Source organism: Rhipicephalus sanguineus, chromosome 8, assembly GCF_013339695.2.
Source record: "Rhipicephalus sanguineus isolate Rsan-2018 chromosome 8, BIME_Rsan_1.4, whole genome shotgun sequence".
In the NCBI taxonomy this organism is placed as follows: domain Eukaryota; kingdom Metazoa; phylum Arthropoda; class Arachnida; order Ixodida; family Ixodidae; genus Rhipicephalus; species Rhipicephalus sanguineus.
The window spans coordinates 162,663,097-162,681,138 of NC_051183.1; the positions used below are offsets into that span (position 1 = coordinate 162,663,097).

At 47.1% G+C, this 18,042-nt stretch overlaps 1 protein-coding gene and 1 long non-coding RNA gene across 2 annotated transcripts in view; one reads left to right on the forward strand and one right to left on the reverse strand.

Annotated features, from left to right (window-relative positions):
• Positions 1–18,042, forward strand: part of LOC119403657 (parathyroid hormone/parathyroid hormone-related peptide receptor-like) — a 246,366-nt gene that overhangs the window by 121,967 nt on the left and 106,357 nt on the right. The gene's annotated exons all lie outside the window — the stretch shown is intronic.
• On the reverse strand, positions 7,020–7,607 carry LOC125759625 (uncharacterized). The gene is made up of 2 exons (XR_007417256.1): positions 7,552–7,607; positions 7,020–7,230 (listed from the first exon to the last, which is right to left on the reverse strand). It is a non-coding gene; the product is annotated as an uncharacterized LOC125759625 (long non-coding RNA).

Sequence of the window (18,042 nt, forward strand, 5' to 3'; positions counted from 1 at the left end):
GCCCATGTGACGAGACTTATTGGCGCGTGGACTTCACGGAAGGCCAGGGAACGTCATCGTTAGCGTATCACCAAGAGTGCGATTAAATCGTTTGGTGAGGCCATTGAATTGCGGATGATATGTGGTCGTCATGCGGTGGACGATCTCGCACTGAACTAACAAGGCTTTAATAGCTTCAGACAGAAAAACACATCTTCTCTCGCTCTGAAGTTCACGGGAAGCGCCATGGCGCAGGACGAAGTGGCGTAAGATGAAAAACGCAACTTTTCTGGCTGTTTCTGTGGGCAAAGCTGTGGTCGCGAAGGTGGTGTACGCCGACGATGATCCATCTGTTCCTTGAAGTGGTAGAGGACCGTATAAATTAATACCATCTCGGCGAAATGGACGCGCTGGACACGAGAGAGGCTGAAGTGTACAGGCCAGTCGTTGAGATGGAGCCTGTCCTCCGCTGACAGGCAGTGCAAGTGCGGATATACTTGCACACAGGACTGGGCAAAGATACTTTGAAATTGTATCGCTATACGATACAAGATACTCAGGCAAAAAGTATTGGAGTTACAGATACAATATACTACCGCAATAATTGTATCCGATACGATACTTGCCAATTGTATCTTAAGATGCTTCGATGCGTTCCTAAATTTGTTATTACAGACCCCCATACCATGTAGCGACCGCCTATGCGCGAAAAGGTTTTCTTGAAAATATCTTTACTGTCACCAATTTTGTTTCACCTTAATAAAATATCTGTTAGTATCTCAAAAGTTTTGTCCTTCTTGCTCAAACTGCATTAGTATACTTCCGACAAAACTTATTGGGCTTTGTTCTGGCTGCTTAACAGGACAGCTCTTCACTAACAGCGGCTCTTTCTCGTCATTTTTGTAATTGGTGGGATTCGCTGCTAAAGTTGCCGACCAGCTAGCGGGTCGACATGTAATCACAAGGACTTCAATAAGAAGCCTTCGCACGATGGCGCAAATAGCGGTGCGGAGTTTCACCTTGTCTTAAATACCTTTTACAAAACACCAACTCAGCGGTGTAGAGCAACAACAACGCTGCTAGCGACATTGTTCGTGACGCACTCTATACGTAGAGCTCATAAAACTGCGGTGACTTTTCATATTCCACTTATCTGCTCGCGGAAAGCGTTAGTTATCAATATACTCATCAACGTGCAATCTTTTAACAATTTTTCTTCAACGAGATGACATGTGCACCCCAGAAATGCCTAATACCTATTGTATTGTTACGTGGCGGTGATGATGCAGAAGGCGGCAGTCACTCTGGTAGAGACGAAACTGCTCACGGGGCAAACTTGGGCCCAGAAAACTAAGTAACTCAAAGTACAAGCAAAGCACGCTGTATACTGTCGTCCTCTATGAAAGAGAACACGCGAGCTCGTGGCCTGCGCTCTGCGGCGGCTGCCTACAGCTCCGTCAACCGACAGCTAAAGAAAGCACGTCCGCTTTTAGCGGCATCGCCCGTTGTGATACCGGAGCGCGAGTGTAATCTGGCAGCGCTTGTCCACCGGCCATGACTCGTTATTAGATGCGAAGCAGCTTATGGCGGAATTCAATCCGGTGTGCGGCGTGACCACCCTTACTGCGCATGCGCAGTGAGGGTGGTCACGCCGCCATGACGCCAAAAGTGGACTTGCTTTCTTTAGCTGTCGGCTGATAGTGCTGTAGGCAGCCGCCGCATAGGGCAGGCTACGCGCTCGCGTGTTCCCTTTCATAAAGGACGGCAGTGTACACTGATAGCGGCAATAGGCTTCCAAAGCCACGTCCAGCGGCGTCACTGCTCATCGCAACTGGGGGCATTCATGGCCACAACACTGCTGCCCCCGCTTCCGCACACGCGCAGAGCTCTCGGATTGCATCTGTGGTGCGTCACAATGTAAGTATCTGACAAGCACTGCTCCGGGCCGAATGAAGAGCGCATGCGCGCACGTGTCCTTGCCGCCGCCGCTGGCCTTCACGGGCAGTGCCTGCCACCAGAAACGCATAGCTCAGCCTCACGAGCGCCGCGCCCAAGGTTGAGCTTGGGTTCCCTATAAAAGTCGTCGGCCTTCGGTATTGTGATCATCGGTGGAACGCGTGGTCTATTATACATCAGCGATCGAACCTTCCAGCGTTACCGCTGGTTTCACTTTTTGAGCGCACAAAAGAACACGGACGAAAAACGACGCGCTGTGTACGCGTCGTTTTTCGTACTTGTTCTTTCGTGCGCGTAAAAAGTGAAACATGGATTACCAACATGCCCAAGCATACGCTCTTTCAAGTCACCGCTGGTGTTCAGGTAAGCTCTCGAATGAACTAGAGTGCTCACGTCCTGTGCATATTTTTAATAATAATTGTTGCGATTTTGCATTACACAACCACGATATGATTATGATGGACGCCGCAGGGGAGGGCTCCGGAAATTTCGACCACCTGGGGTTCTTTAACGTGCACCTAAATCTAAGTACACCGGCCTCTAGCATTTCGCCTCGATCGAAATATGGCCGCCGCGGCCGGGATTCGCGAGTAATCTGAATGGAACAATCTCAAACAAATCACGAAGATTTAAGTCGAAAAGTCGCGGCGCGGCTTGAGCCTAATGCTGCTAATATATCTTTCGTGGTTTAAACCCGATCGCACCAAAATTAAGAAATAAGAGCGCGTGGCAGGACACCGCTGCTATTCAGGATATTGCCACCTATAGCTGCGATTACATGGTAATTAGTAATAATAAAAAATTAATGGAGGCCTAAAAAAACAAATATACGTAAATAAAATAGAAAAGATGTTCTGTATCATATATTCATCGTGAGTAAGTTTTGAAACACGGTACAGGCGGCACTCCTATTAGCTATGGCAATTAAACATGTAGTATCGTCAACTTACCTCTTAATGTAAGACAACAAAAAGTTTTAGAGACTATGAAAAGTTTACTGAAACGGCTCGTTGGGACGCTCATGAGAAAAACGGATCATTTAGTACAGCAATGTCTCTCGAATGCCCTTCCTAACGACTTTAAGGTGGCTCCTAATTATTTCCTTTATTATAGTGCTAACTCAGTTTCACTACGGGTGAGAAACAGCGCTAAAAAGACGGGACAAGAAAGGACACGAGACGACGGCGCTGACTAACAACCAAATGTGCTTTATTCCTTCAGTCAGCATAAATAGAATAAAGCACATTTGGTTGTTAGTCAGCGCCGTCGTCTCGTGTCCTTTCTTGTCCCGTCTTTTTAGCACTGTTTCTCACCCGTAATCATGAACCAACCAGCCCAAATGCGTACCCTTCTTCAGTTTCACTGTTTTACTAAGCAGTAAGCAGGATGATTGGTACTCTATGCTCAGTGTGCGCCTACATAATTACATATTTGTTTTCAATATCGCCTTGGCAGAGCAGCAAACTCAAGTGAAATATTCATTTCATTTCATTATACTGTCAGCCCCATTTGGGCTATAACAGGGGTGGAAAAAACCAACATACATACAAAAAATAGGCACTCCCTATACAACTTCTATTATACATAACAATGAATGACAAGAAATAGGCAAAGTACTTTGCTCTTGAGGACAGAAAATAAGCAAAATATCAACTATACATCTTTATACACGACGTCATTTAGGTTTTTTAAGAAAGATGGTACACATTCTGATAAGACAGTGGAATTTGGCAGCCTGTTCCACTCACTGATCGCCCGCGGAAAGAAACTGAACTTAAAACAATCGTTGTGTGACCTGGGAGGGGGGATGTACATGTTATGCCGGTGCCTTGACGTTTCCCCAGTTTTTATACACATGTACTTCGATTTGTCTATTTTTACTTGATCTTTAATGATTAAAAAGAGTAATTTAAGCCTTTCATACTCTGTCCTTTGTTCTATGGGTTGAAGGTGGGCCAGCTTGCAAAGCTGAGCTGGGGAGTGGCAGCGCTGGTATTTGTTAAATATGAAACGTGACGCCAATCTTTGTATTCTATCTAGCTCAGTGCGATTACTTGTTGTATACGGATCCCATACCACCTTTGCGTACTCCATAATTGGCCGTACGAGAGCCTTGTAAGCCAAGCATTTGATTTCCGGGCTGGCATGGTGCAGATTTCTCCCAAGTCTCCACAATGCTTTGTTAGCCTTAGCACAAACGGTGTCTACATGCAAATTCCATCGTAGATCGGAAGTTATGAGTAAACCCAAATATTTGTGTTGGTCGACTCTGCCAAGCTCATGATCGTTTACAGAGTACGTCGTACTTAGAATGCGTTTTTTCCTGGTTATGGTCATCGTTACTGATTTTGCGGCGTTTAGATCCATCTGCCACATGGTGCACCAGTTTTGTATTTTTTGGAGGTTTAGATTTAGTTCTAATTGATCAGTAGGAGATTTGACTGTTTTATACATTACGCAATCGTCTGCAAAAAACCTTATGGGGACCGTAATATCTCTAGGTAAATCGTTGACAAAAATCAAAAACAGTAGTGGGCCCAAGACACTGCCTTGGGGAACTCCAGAAATAACATTAGCAAGGGTAGATTTTTTCGTGCTCACTTGAACGTACTGCTTGCGATTGGAGAAATAGGAGGAAAACTACTGCGTTAGGTTTGGGTTTTTAAAGATGGTGTTTATTTTTAACAACATTTTTGCATGTGACACCTTATCGAAAGCTTTCGCAAAATCTAAGAGTATTATGTCAATCTGACCTTGCGAGTTAATTTCAGAGGAGAGATCGTGAACAAGTTCAACAAGCTGAGTAATAGTAGATAGCCCTTTTCGAAATCCATGTTGCTGTGAATATAATATGTTGTGAACATGTAGATAAGCCAAAAGATGCTTGGAGACAATATGCTCGAGAATCTTGGAACAAGTGCTTGTGAGCGAGATGGGACGGAAATTTTTGCAGTCGTTAGTAGTACCACCTTTGTGTATCGGTATGACCTTAGCAACCTTCCAAGCAGTGGGAAAGCATCCACTACTTACTGAGGACTGGAAAATAATTGTCAAATACTTCGAAACCCAAACTGCGTACCTATATAAAAATTCATTTGGTATTCCGTCAGGACCTGCACTTTTCTTTTTGTCAATTTTAAGGAGCAGGTTCAATACTCCTTGTTCACTAATCGTTATTCCTTCTATGGCAGGTGTGTCAGAAGCCTCATTAAAAGTCGGTACTTGTCTGTCATCGTGGGTAAATACTGACGAAAAAAAGGCATTAAAACTTTCAGCACGTGCTTGTGAGCTTTCTTTATCTGCATCAAGATGGGTTTTTGTGTTTGGATTCACGTGTCTCCAGAACTTTTCGGGTGCTTCGTGCAAGAACTTTTTCAGTTTAACATTATAAAAATTATCTGTGGAATTTTTAACTAGACGTCTCAATTTCTGGCTCATAGTGTGAATTGTTTTCTTCCCTTCAGGGCAAGGATTCTTAGAGTAAGCTTTCCGTTTTCGTTTCAGTTGCCTTTTAGCATGGATCACGTCACGCGTTATCCAAGGATTTTTCTTTGCTATCTTTTTTTGACGTGTAGGAATATACAATTGAATGCATTCAGTGACTACCTGTGAGAAATAATCCCATAGTCTATCTGTATTTGCATTTGAATTTTGCAGGAGAACAAAAGTATCGAAAGAGTTTTCAAGTTTTTCTAAAACAGTGAAGTCATCAGCAGCCGCGAAGTTCAGAACTGTATTTTTGTAATCCTTATGCAACCTGGTGGACGCCATATCTAAGGAAAACATAACCATCTGATGATCTGATATGCCCTCGATTACATCACATGTTCTAACATTTTCCTCCAGGAGCGAAGATACAAATACAAGGTCGAGAATAGAGGATACATCCTTAAAAACACGTGTGTAGCTAGACACAATTTGGCATAGATTAAAACAAAAGGCAATGTCCAAAAGATGTTCACAATGAGCTACTTCGGTTCCTATAATATCATGCGAATCCCATTGCCTGGTAAGTTGAAATCGCCAAGCAAAATTATTTTGTCATCCTGGTGCATATTAGAATCCATAAAACATCTTAAGTCGGTCAGAGTCGTAGCAGGAGAACAGGGGGGTCTGTACATAACTCCAATGTACACAAGGTGATCATTTAATCGAATCTTTACCCATACGGCTTGAATATCACCAGCATCTGGCAAAGTTTGATACTTTATGTCTCTTTTAATCATAAGTGCTACCCCGCCTCCTCTCCCGCCTCGGTCCTTCCTTATTAAGACGTAACCTGGCGGTGTAACTTCCACATCATGTACATCACTGTGCAACCATGTCTCGGTGATTGCCAATATGTCAGGATCATGTTCCAAGGTTACACTTTCAATTAAGTGACTTTTGTTCAGTAAACTGCGAGCATTTAAGTTGATGATCTTAAAGTCAACCTGTTTTTGTCTTTCAGGTCATTGGTGGTTGGGTTTAGCAGACCTTTTCCTTGGCATCATCACTCCAGGTGTACAAAACATTGTTGATGAGAACTTTGTCATAAACCAGTCTAACTTTCGCTCCTTTCTTTCTTTCTTCTAGACTTGAGACCCACAAGTTTCTCCGTATCTCAGTAACACGTTTTGAGTAGTCCTCACTAATGTTATTATGAGTGCCTTTTAGCTTGAAACAATTTTTCAATATCTTTACTTTGTCTCGGTAGTCTGCCACTCTAAGGATTACAGGGCGGTCTTTGCCAGGAAATTTCTTTCCCAGTCTATGTATTCTTTCTATAGAATTCAGTTTCTGGTTAAGAATGGAGCCAAATATATCGTCATTTATTTTTTTTCAGCAAGTCATCATCACTCTCAGGGCCTTCTTCTTTTACGCCTCTAATAATAAGGTTGTTTCGTCTCGAGCGGTTTTCTAGGTCGTCAACCCTACTGCACAGAGCACTCAGTTCAGTATGGCTCCTATCGACTGCATTCTCAAGCTTTTGCAGCCATCCACTTTATCTATGCACTCCAATTTTTTCTCAATTGTTAATAATCTGTTCTGAACTTGAATCATAGCGGACTCAGATAAGGCCTGTTGCTCTTGCATTTGCGAAATTTTAGACAAGATAGTTTTTTGCGTTTCTAGCAGTTCCTTAAACATTGCATCCGTAATAGGCCCAGGGTTTTGCTCGATATCTCCCGACAGTGAAAGCAACAGACCCGCTAGCGCAAAACAGTCACTTATGCAGTTTAGAATGGTGTGTGGAGACGGCAACACTATTAAGCAAGGATCGTCACTACGGAAACCATATTTCCAGTCACCAACCTGCACGAGTAGGGGTACGTTAGGTGACAACGTCGCGGCTTGGTTGCCGTGTCCACTGCAGCTTGAAGCAATAGGCGTCCATTTTATAGCCGCTGGCGTATCGCTGGCGGGCTGAACTGGTGACGTGATCATGCCAGGTAGGTGTGCGCAGTAAAGATGATGCTCGGGCTGCAGGCGCGGCGCCACTGGCGTATCGAAGATATCACCACCAACGATGCCCGTGCCGAGCTTGAACGGTGCATCAAAGGTGTGACGTAGATCAAAGTGGCCCGTGCAAAAGGCCGATGAGCCGGTCGACGAAAAAAGGCATCCCGTCAAAACCTGCACGAGTAGGGGTACGTTAGGTGACATCGTCGCGGCTTGGTTGCCGTGTCCACTGTGTAATAATATAGTGTAATAAATATAGTGTAAACAGTAGCAGGTATAAAGCAGACAGTTCAAAGTAAGAATAAAGGAGAGAGCTTATTTTGGCAGTACGTTACAATAGACGTACTGATGTGACCAGACCGGGAAAAAACATTCAGAGCCCTAGGTAATGTACGGGATGCAAGAGAAGAACTAAGAAAGCACTTGTGTTAACAACCAAATTATGATTTCAAAAACTCTTTGAATAAAGATCGCAGGAAGATAATAATAATAATTCTTAGGGTTTAACATCCCAAAGCCACGATACGATTATGAGGAAATTTCGGAGCCCTCCATTATCAGTGGATAAGGGTAAGCGTCATGGCACTGGCATAAGCAAAAAGAAAGCATGGCTGGTCCCTCTGTCATAGGAATCGGTATAACACGAAAGTGAAACGTGTCTTCAAAGACGTGGTTGAGCGTTTGTTGTGCGTTCTTTCGCCCCAAGCGCGAAGGAATGAATGCTACAGCATCAAAATGTAACTTGCAATGCGCTGCTCAAGCAGAAAGGACGCGCGGAACGAACATACACAGGATGAGTGCGAACTGTCACAGTTGTAACTTATTTCTGTGTGAGCAGCACGCTCCTTTCGCAAAAGCGGCCGCTGCAGTGAGCGAGGTGACCTTCGTGCTCTCAACGGAAATTTGCAGACAGAGCGCAAGCCGTACAAACCACCGAGATCACGAGATAAGCGCCCACACGAGCGACCACGCCTTGTCGAGGCGCGCGCTAATCCGCGTGGGAGACGACTTTTAATGCGCGCTTCGCGCCATCTCGCTAGTGATAACGAAAACACGCTGTAGCGCCGATCTCTTAGTACCGCCACCGGCAAATGGTGTAAATAAATAGCTCGCCGTTAGCATAGCAGAGGACATGCCGTCTGTGGCGGAGTCGTTTCGCGCTGCGCGCTGGCGATCGAGAGGTCGTAAGTTCGACTCGCGGTGACGGAACTTTTTCTTATAGTTTTTTCTTTGCCATATGTTAGTCTTTATATTTTACAACGTCATATCCGTGACGGAAAAGCGTCAGTTGAGGCGCGGTGGACCCCGGCATAGAACACTTTCGTGTTAAAAAAAATCAACAAAACGAAAGACACGTGAGCTAAGCATAGACGTTCACGCTCTTGTTCTGTCGAGTCTACGCTAGCGCTGTCATGTTGCTCTGCTCCAACAAAACGGACGCGCACACCTCATCGCATGCCCTCACTGGTGGACTCTTCTATAAATATATAAATATGTCACTGCCGATAGCTTTATTCGGGCGGTTTAGTGGCACCAGTACCAGTTTGAGAAGCTGACTTGAGCCAGCGATTATTGTTTCGTAGGGTGGTCTTCCTATAGGAGTATTTTGAAGGAAAGGAGACGGCATTTAAGGGCTCGTTTTTGTTTGTTAGAAACAATATTAATGAGAACTAACAGGCAATAATGCCAAGGAAAGTATAGGGGATGTTATTTGTAATAATTGACATATAAATGTGAAGAAAGTAAAGTGGACGAAAAGATAACTTGCCGCCAGCAGGGACCGAGCCTGCGACCTTCGAATAACGCGTCCGATGCTCTACCACTGAGCTATGGCGGCGGTGATCCCCCCGTCCACTTCATAGGACATATATGTGGATTTAAACCTAGGAGTGTTAGTCAGCGCCAATCGCAGCCATGGCGGCAAGTGTGGAACACTCTTTTTCTGCCTTTTGGCGTCACGTTGCACGTGATCTTTCTAAGAGCTGACAGCTGGCCAATAATTCCTCGCATACTACCTGAAGACATCAAGTCTGCCAGAACGAGGCCCTCGCTATGAATGAAGGAATGAATACGACATTTAAGGGCTCGTTTTTGTTTGTTAGCAACAATAATAATGAGAACTAACAGGCAATAATGCCTGTGAAAGTATAGGGGATGGTATTTTTAATAATTGGGTTATACATGTGAAAAATGTAAAGCGTACGAAAAGATAACTTGCTGCCGGCAGGAACCGAACCTGCGACCTTCGAATAACGCGTCCGATGCCCTACCACTGAGTACCTTGTATCTTAAGATACACGATACATTATTGAATGTATCGGAAATACAGATACAGATACTCGTCTTGCGAGACGTATCACGATACAGATACAAGACACCCAAAGAGTCTCTAAGATAGTATCTAAGGTACATGTATCTTCGATACTGCCCAGCACTGCTTGCACAAAAATTGATACATTTTGCGCCAATAGTATCGCTGACGCAGGCGGTTGTAGGGCCGGCGTGAGCGCTTTGTCGGTCGGTGTGAAAAGCAGCGGATATTTCCGTGTGCTTGTGGCGAGGTATCAGATGCAGCCACCTCCGGCCATCTTACGCGTGATTCCTTCGATAGAGGAGACCGTCTCGAATAGCGAAATGAGCCGCTTCACGGCGAATGCTTCTTGAAGCTTGGTAAGTTGATGGATCATCCGGAGATTCGAGCACGTGAGAAACTCATGCTTTCTTGCGTAGCCTCGAGGGCATAGCTGCGACGTCGATCGGCGACAAAGAATCTGGCGGAGAAGCAGTGTCGGACGTTAGCAGCGAGCGGGACAGCACATCAGCGCCGGAGTGCTTCTGTCCTGATAGGGATACAACACGAATGTCAGGCTTTTAGAGTCGCAGCGTCCAACGAGCGAGGCGTCCTGACGGATGTTTGAGCGACGAGAGCCAACATAGAGCATGAGGGTACTCGACCACATTGAAAGGGCTAGCATACAGGTACGGACGAAACCTAGCCAAAGCCCAAATTATTTCAAGGCATTCTTTCTGAGCAACGGAATAATTGCACCTTTCTTTCTTGAGTGTTCGACTCGCGTAAGCAACGTATCTTGTTTTTTATTGCGATACCAATCATAAGGACACTCTCGGCGGAAGTTTCCGTCACTGTCGCCGTCATGCCCCGGATACGTATATGCATGTATTTATATATATAAAAAAGGCGCAAAGAAAAATAAACCAGAAGACAAAATTCCGAGCACCCGACCTGGGATTGGAATCAGCGACCCCTCGCTCCCCAGCACGCATCGCTAGACAACTGAACCACACGCCATGCATGCGCCGGCGAAATAACGGCGAGCTATTTATATGCACCATTTACCGCTGGTGGTACGCAGACCTCGGAGGAGCCTGACCGCGTTTCCTATCACGCAATGCTCTTACATTTTCTTCCAGTTTGAAAACTGACTTTGAGATGCGCACGATAAAGTGGCACCTTTCTGTACTGACTCGTAATGTGGAACGAAAAAAAAAGGACACTGCTCACACCCTGCGTGAGACGTCCTCGTGTGGCAAGAGACGCAGAGGGGTCACTCCACGCGCTGCAGTTTAAAAAAAAAAGAAATATAAGAGCGTCTGATTCTCCATTGTCGACACTTGCAGCGCGTCGCTCAAGCACAAAGACGTAACAACTGTCACAGTTGTTACGCCTCTTTTCTATGTATACCTGTGCGTTCTTTGCGGGCGTACTTCTTTGTGCTGCAGCGGCACGCTGCAAGTATCGAGCTGCTTGCCGTTTCTCGTGTGACATTTCACTTTCTTTCTATCGCATTCATTGCTGCGCACTCTCAGGCGAAACTGTGACTTTTTTCCCCGTGTAGGTATCCTGTTCGTATCCTCTTTTCTTTTTTTGAGCCAATATTGCACCAAGGCCAACGCTACTGGTGTCAATATGGATTTCCGTTGGCGCATCAGGGTCAAAGTGAGGAATAATTGGAGCCGAAGTTAGTAATCGCCTTAGCGTTACAGAAGATTCGTCGCACTGTCGTGACCAAGCAGACATGGCGTTAGAGGCTGTCAGAAGATTGGTAAGAGAGGCGATGTAAGCAAAGTCGCGCACAAACTGGCGAAAATACGAACAGAGCCCAATGAAACTTCGAAGCGTATTCACAGAAGTGGGCATGGAATATTCGGCAATGGCACGGAGTTTCGCTGGCTGCGGAAAAACGCTTCCCTTGCAGATGACATCACCCAGTATTGTCAAGTGGCACGCGCGAGATGACACTGTTTTGTTACGTTGAAGGCCACCTGAGGTGAGGCACGTCAGAATCTCACGAGAGGGGAGTAGGAAAATTCCTACAAAATTGGGAGACCCTTAAGCTTCGCCTTTAAGAGTTGAACGCGATAGCGAAATCCGGCCCCTAGTGCGCACTTCAACCACTAAGTGCATACTTATTAATGTGTATTGTTACACTCACACACGCACGCACGCGCGCGAATTTTACAGGCTTTCGATCTAAAGCAAGAGTCGCATGGCCTCCAAGATATACGCCGCGCGCCGGCCCTCTCGGATGCCATGAAAAGTCGAGACATATTTATCACAATGCCTCACAGATGACAGCACATTATCTAGCGTTTGCTGCGTTGGCTTGATATGTTTTCCTCTAGATGGACATAGTTGTCCATTTTTAGAGCTGTTTGAAAGTTCGTGTGTGGATTTAGCGGCGATGGCTGCACTATCCCGGCGTTTTTCGACGTAGTTTGATGGCCTCGCGAATGCGCCTACCATATGGGCTCGTTTTCGTCGTGACACCCGCCGAACAAAATGCGTTAAGGAGACTCCTTCTACTACATGGCATTTATGTAGTGTTTTTGTCCGAAGCAGCTGCAAGCAACATCGTGGCTTTGTGGTAAGACGCCTGCTTGCCACGCGAACGGCCTGGGTTCGATCCCCATTGGGACCGAAGATATTATCGTTTATTTTATTTGCTACTTTCTCGATTTTTCGCTCACGGATGATTTTTCGCTCACAACCAACGGTGCCGACGCCGACAGCGGAATTTCTGCGACACGAGCTCTCTAACGCTACCGCGTTAAAAGACTACGGTGATGTAAAGGTAGCAAAGGCAGGTGTTCCGCTTGTAGCCACGAAGGATGTCGTCTATCATCCGTTCGAAAGTACCAGGTGCGTTGCACAATCCGAACGGCATGACCTTAAACTCAGAGTTCACCAGGAGAGACACAAGCAATCTCCGGACGATGAGTGTCAGCCATTGATTCTTGCCAATAACCCGAGTGTGAATAGAAAGATGAAAAATATTCTGCCCTTTGCAAGCAATCAAGAGCATGTTCGATGTACGAAACGGGTACACCAACCCTTTCGAGTTATCTTACTGAGGTGGTGATAATCGACACAGAATGTAATAGAGCCACCTTTCTTGCGCAGAAGTAGGACTGGAGAGTACCAGGGGCTTTCGGACGTCTGAATCACTCTGCCTTTAAGCATGTCGTCGACTTGTTCGTTGACAAATTGATGTTCTGCCGCGGAAGCTAGATAACGTTGCTCGCTAAGGGAGCACGAGAATCGGGGTCGATGTGGTGCGGGGAGCTCGTCGTGCGGCCGAAAGTAGGCCGGACGCAATCGAAGGATAATAATAATAATAATTGTTGAGGTTTAACGTCCCGAAACCAGGACATGATTATGAGAGACGCCGTAGTGGAGGGCTTCGGGATTTTCGACCGCCTGGGATTCTTTAACGTGCACCTAAATCTACGCATACGGGTCTCAAGCATTTCCGCCTCCACCGAAAATGCGGCCGCCGCGGCCGGGATTTGATCCCGCGACCTGCGAGTCAGCAGTCGAACCCCAAACCACTTGACCACCGTGGCGGGTGGGCACAGTGGAAAAAAACGCCAGGCCTGCGCTGAAACCGCAGCACAGTAACAGCGAAAGCTGGAAGAGCGGCGTTTCTAGAGCCCGTTAAGTTCTCTTAAGGCTACCATACACGTACACTAGAAAGGTACCCACTACGCCATAAATCACAATTTTTGTGAAGTTGGGAGTCACCTACTAAGCCATTATTCGTCATTCCGCGGAGAAGCGAGGCACCAGCTACACGTCTGTAAGGCATTATGTGTACTTCGTTGACGCGACGACTGATGCCGATGAAGAATTATGGCTCAGCCCTTTGTAATGGGTTGGAATCTTTAAACGGGCCACCAGTTATGTAATTTGCATTGGGCGACGCCCGGTCGCTATTTCCATCTCCCGTCATGCTGTATAACATACGTTGACGTGGGAGAGAGACGGGGGGGGGCGAAGAACATTACTGAGACCCCGAGGAAATGGATCATGCGCTTATGGGCTTGCTTGGCAACCAATACAGGTGCAATTGCGAGGAACGCACTACGCTATAAATCATTGTAATTTTTTAGAAGTAGGGCAGCAGGCACTGTGCCATTTTTCGTCATTCTACGGAGAGCATTGGTACCTGCTATACGCATGTAAGGCATTATGCGCATTTTGTTGATTCTGCGCCTGATGACTATGAAGAATTATGGCAGAGTCCTTTGTAATGGGTTGGAAGCATTCAACAACCTACTCGTTGCGCAATTCGCATTGTGTGACGCCTGGTTACAGAATTCGCGTTGTGCGACGCTTGGTGCTTACTTTACTCTTCTACCACGCTATATTGGATATGCTAATGTGGTTCCTTCCCGACATGAAGCCTGTATAGGACCTTTTTGCAAAGCAGTTTCAAGCACCGGCATGGCTCAGAGGTTGAATACTGGGCTCCCACGCAGAGGGCCCAGGTTCGAACCTCGTTCCATTCCGGAATTTTTTTTCTTATTTCGTTTTTTTTTCTTATTTCGAGCGATACTGGTTACGGACACCGGCGGCGGCGGCGGACAACTACGGCGCCAAAAACGGCCGGTGAAATGATCTCATAACAGCTTTCGCTGTAAAAGAGCGGAAGTCCTACAGGGGAGCGACAAGTTTGCTGCGATGCGATGGCGGTAGATCGTCGGCAATGGAAGGGCGGAAATTATCTGGGGTTGAAGGCGTAGGAACAGGTGACGTCATGGCGTTCAGCTGAAGGTAGGGTTGGTCCTCAGAGAAGTCCGGGGAAGGCTAGAGGTCTACGTCTTGTACATGCTCTAATAACCGCCCACGAAGCGGGGTACCGGCGGATTTGAGCGAGTTGGGAATGAGCATTATCGTAGCGCCAGATTTCATATATAGTGCTGCATAGGGCAGTCGTAAGCCGCGACGGCGTAGAAATACTTCCGGCGGGGCAAATAGTGCTATTCCGCCTGGTGTGGTCGTACAGGCCAGTGTTGCAAGGGTCCGCGTTTTTTGGGGGAATATCTGTGTCCACAGCGACGACAAGTTTGGGAGGGCCCGTCGAAAGAGAGGTCTGCAGCTGCGTAAGATATACTTCTGCACGAGAACAGTCTACGATGGCGCTATGACGTGACAGGAAGTCCCACCTGATAATAATGTCATGGGAAGAGGAAGACAGTACGAAGAACTCTACCTCATAAAGTATGTTTTATGATGACCCGCGCAGTGCACACAGCTGACGGCGCGATGTAGTGTGAGCCGGCAGTACCGAGCATTAGTCCTAATAGCGACGTCGTTGACTTCTTTATCTTGCGGCACAATGTCTGAGAGATGACGGAAACGGCGATCGCTGTATCAAAACTTGGATGCTTCAGCTTCGTCTTCAAGGGTAGAACGCGATAGCGTAATCGGGCCCCGTGCGCATCGGCTTCTCAATTGCTAGTCTGGCTTCAATTCTTGGTGGATGCTTGAACCGCCCCGCAAGAAAACGAGCGTCGGTGCGCGTAACATTGGCCGTTTCAAGCTGTCCTAGAAGGCATGCTGCAAGTACAGTTGGGAAGTGCCCACTACGTCATGATTCTCCTTTTTGCGAATAAGCGAAGGGCCCACTACGCGTCCGTAAGGCAGCACGCGAACCAACGCAGCTGCTCAGTTTGTTGATACTTTCGCTCATGATGATGGTTAAACGGACACTAAAGAGCAAAACGATTTTTCTCGCATTGGTAAAGTAGTCTTCCACGATACCAAAAACACCACGCTTGCTGCGAGAAGACGCTTAATAAGCGAGAAACTGCGCAAAAAGAAAATACAGGTGGCGACGCGACCTTGGAATTCCTGCACCATTTGCCCTGACGTCACACATTTTTGACGGCGCCTGCTTGGGCCTACGTAGTTCCTAATCGGTTAAATCGAAGTACAGTGTCCTCTGAGGGGGCCAGAGACTTGACATAACGAGTATGTGGAAATTTCATCGAGCCAGTGGCGCCAAAATACGTTAAATGCTCTTTGAAATATTTTACGTCAGGAATTACAAAGTTCGGCGCGAAATTTAAAAATGAAACTTTGAACTTGGTTTTCTTCTAAACCAATTTATTGTTTCTCTTTAGTGTCTCTTTAAATATGTCGGAGCGCTTTGTTATGGGTGGGCCTTTAAAACACCCAATCGCTACGCAATTCCCATGTATTGACGCCTGGCGCAATTCTACGCTTTTGCCACGGGCTCATAATTGCGTTAAGGAGACTCCTCCCACTGCTTGAAATTCAAACATGTTTTTTTTTCCGAAGCAGTTTCTAGCAATTTCTAGCAGTTTCTGTTGTAGCTGCACAGAAGGTCTGGGTTCGGTTCTCACACGAACCGAAGATTTTTATTATTTATTTTTTTGCCTTCGTTCTTGACTTTTCGCTCACGGACAGCGCTGATTTCTCGCTCGCAAATAACGACGCCGAAGCCGGAATTTCTGCGAAGCGAGCTCTTTTGCGCTAACGCGTTAATAAGCGCTGCGGCAGCTGTTCCTTCAAAATCAACGTCAACTACGCTTTGCGGCGAAATACATGGAGGCCTTGGGCAGTTCGACTTGCATGCACCTTTTGCATCCGGAACTGCAGCAATCGTTTCCTTGTTCCGCAGTTGACCAGCGAAGCATGGGTGGTAGGGAGCGCCATCGAGGAGGTTGTGGGCGGCTATTAGATTAAGATGGGCGATTATCGACGGCGCATCTGGTTGTACCAGGTTGTCGAACAGAGCGGGTGGACATCGGCGGCAAGGGTGAGCGGCGTGTCCAGCGACGCCACAGGCGAAGCAGATGGGCCTGTTGTGCGGCGATCGCCACGCGCTTTTGGCGACGGGAAAACGAAGCCGAAGGCTTGGCGTATTGAAGTGGCGCGAAATTTGCGGTCGGAGGCATGACATGGATCGCAGTTCGAGCATATGGCGTAGGCTGCTGAGGGGGTGGAGCAGGGATGGCAGCGTAACTAAGCGGCGCAGTGACGAGTGCCTGTTGGAGCACAGGCGATAGGGCCTCAGCAACTTGGGTGCGAATGACGTGCTCAAGGTCAGGGGTCAAACGCTGCGCCGCCTCGTTCGTGATAGGTAGTAAGAAAAGCTCACGCGCTACCTCTTCACGAATAAATTCCTTCATGGTGGATAGCAGCGGCTGTTGCTCTGCGGGACAAGCAGTAGGCTGCAAGCTTGATTGCGTGTCCACCGTCGCGAGGGTTCGGTGTGCGATCGTGTGCTGCCTCCGCAAGTCGTCGAAGCTTTGACACAATTACACGAGTGCAACGACCTTGGTGGCATTTCTCGCGAGCAGCACCTGAAAAGCGTCGTCCTCGATACCTTGCAGGATGTGCTAGATTGTCTCTTTTTCAGTCATGGTGCAGTTGATGCGCTTGCAGAGATTCAGCACAATCTCAATGTAGCCTGTGAAGTTATCGCCTGGCTGCTGTGCATGCTGAAGCAAGCGCTGCTAACCGCGAAGCTTGCGAGCCGATGGCCAACCAATGACGTCCGTTATGGAAATCTTAAAAACGAACTAAGTCAGGATGTCACTCTCGTGTTTGTGATACCACAGTTGCGCGATTTCCGCGAGATATATCATGACGCAACTAAGCTTCATTTGATCGTTCCACTTGTTACTGGCACTGGCACGTTCGTATTGGGGCAACCAATCATCCACATTCGAGTCACCTGAGCCGATGAAGATAGGCGGATGTTGCTGGAAATACATGGGGCCACAGGTGACGTGGTCTGCCGAAGGTCCAGACCGGAGAGGGGTCTCGTCGGCCATGGTGGTAATTAGGTCACAAACAGGGGGGGGGGGGGTCCGGTAGCGAAGCTGGGTACTAGAAATCCACGTACCTCCACCAAATGTGAGGTGGTATATTGGCTCGTGGACTTCACGGAGCGTCAGGGTGCGTCAAGGGCAGAGCGTGAAAGAGCAGAGTGTGAGGCCAGAGCGTAATGCAGCCAAAACCCGCTCAAAGCGTGAGCTCGTCTCCCGTGGCTATTATTGACAACGAGGCTTTCGTGATCGTTTGCTTCGTCGTCGTCCTCCCTTCACTACATCCCCTATATTTTCCTTGGGCTGCTTGTCTGTTAGTTCCCATTAAAATTTTATCTAACTAAGGAAAACGAGCCCTTAAATTCCCCTCATTTCATTCTTTCATGTCGAGGGTGTCGTTCTGGCAGTCTTGATGCCTTCAGGTAGTATGCGAGGGATTATTAATCAGCTGCCAGCTCGTAAGAAGATCACGTGGTACGGGAAGATCATTGGCAGAGGCCCTCGTCCTGCTATAGGCATAAGAAAGACTGGCGACGGTAAACTGGACGGTCGACTGGGACCTGT